The 1,098-nt window shown below is 37.1% G+C and overlaps 1 protein-coding gene across 1 annotated transcript in view; it reads right to left on the bottom strand.

Moving 5' to 3' along the window:
• camk1gb (calcium/calmodulin-dependent protein kinase IGb) overlaps window positions 1-1,041 on the bottom strand; it is a 10,602-nt gene extending 9,561 nt beyond the window's left edge. Inside the window, exon 1 of the mRNA XM_007572973.2 lies at window positions 908-1,041. The gene's annotated coding sequence lies outside the window, so the exon portion shown is untranslated. The remainder of the gene's footprint in view (window positions 1-907) is intronic.
• Between the last annotated feature and the right edge of the window lie 57 nt (window positions 1,042-1,098).

Here is a 1,098-nt window from a genome sequence, read left to right on the forward strand (position 1 = left end):
AAAACAAAACACCACCTCTTCTTTAATTTAGGCAAACAATTTTATTTTTATAAAAATAAAATAAATCACTTTTGACAAAAAATTACTTAGACTATTATTTTAGGAAGGTGACAATATTGAAAGGAGAATATATATATATTTAATAGATTGCTGACGAAAGAAAAACGCATATACTGACACTAATAAAACAAAGTGAAAACAAACAAACAAAAAAAATAAAACAGCCTGTGAGGGAAATTATCTAAGAAACTCGTTATACTGCACGGATTTACATTTTATAACGGTACTACCGCTTTATAAAGGCAAAAATGACATACAAAGAAACAGAGAGGGCATTTGGATCAACCTTTCACTGAGTCAGATGCTCCAAAAACGGCTGCAGAATTTGTTAGTGAAGCCTAGTTTCTTCTTATGGAGTGTCTCAATAAGTTCAGTTAAATGTATTAAACTTTAACGTTGAAATTAATGAGAGTTTTAGAGTAGATTCAGTTTTCATTTCATTACATGACGCAGATCCTGCAGCAAAGACAACAAAAAAACAAAAGCGATTTCTAAAAGTCAAAAACATGCAACAAGTTGCAGTTTAAAAAAAGAGATAATTTCTGCTCCCGTTTAATTTCTGTTGCTATTATTCTGTCGTGACAGAAAACAAGAGAAAATGCTTTCTGCTATCTGAGACTGGATGATGCATTCATGCACCAGCAGAGGAGCCGAAGTAGCTGCAGCATCCGTGGAAAAAAATAAAAAATCTCTGCGACACAAATGAATCATCAGACATTCAGCTCAGGTTTGAACCCATGACAGAAAAAACAAAAAAGCACAACAACAAATAGAAGATATTGTCAATTATTAATCTAAACAAGCTGTTCGCATAAGACAAATGAAGCATCAAACAGCTGAGACTCACCGAGATGCTCTGCACGGTAAAGAGCTGTGACTGGCTCTCCTGCGGGGTCTGCACAGATTACTGAGTGAAGCAGCGCTCAAATAACCGTTGTCACGTCGGGGATTATTGCATCCCCGTGGACAGAACCCGGAAGGGGCGGGGCTTCTCATTCAGCCTGAGAGCGGATCACCTGGCTGCAGCCGCATCATTCA

Source organism: Poecilia formosa, unplaced genomic scaffold, assembly GCF_000485575.1.
Source record: "Poecilia formosa unplaced genomic scaffold, Poecilia_formosa-5.1.2 Scaffold312, whole genome shotgun sequence".
Lineage (NCBI taxonomy): Eukaryota > Metazoa > Chordata > Actinopteri > Cyprinodontiformes > Poeciliidae > Poecilia > Poecilia formosa.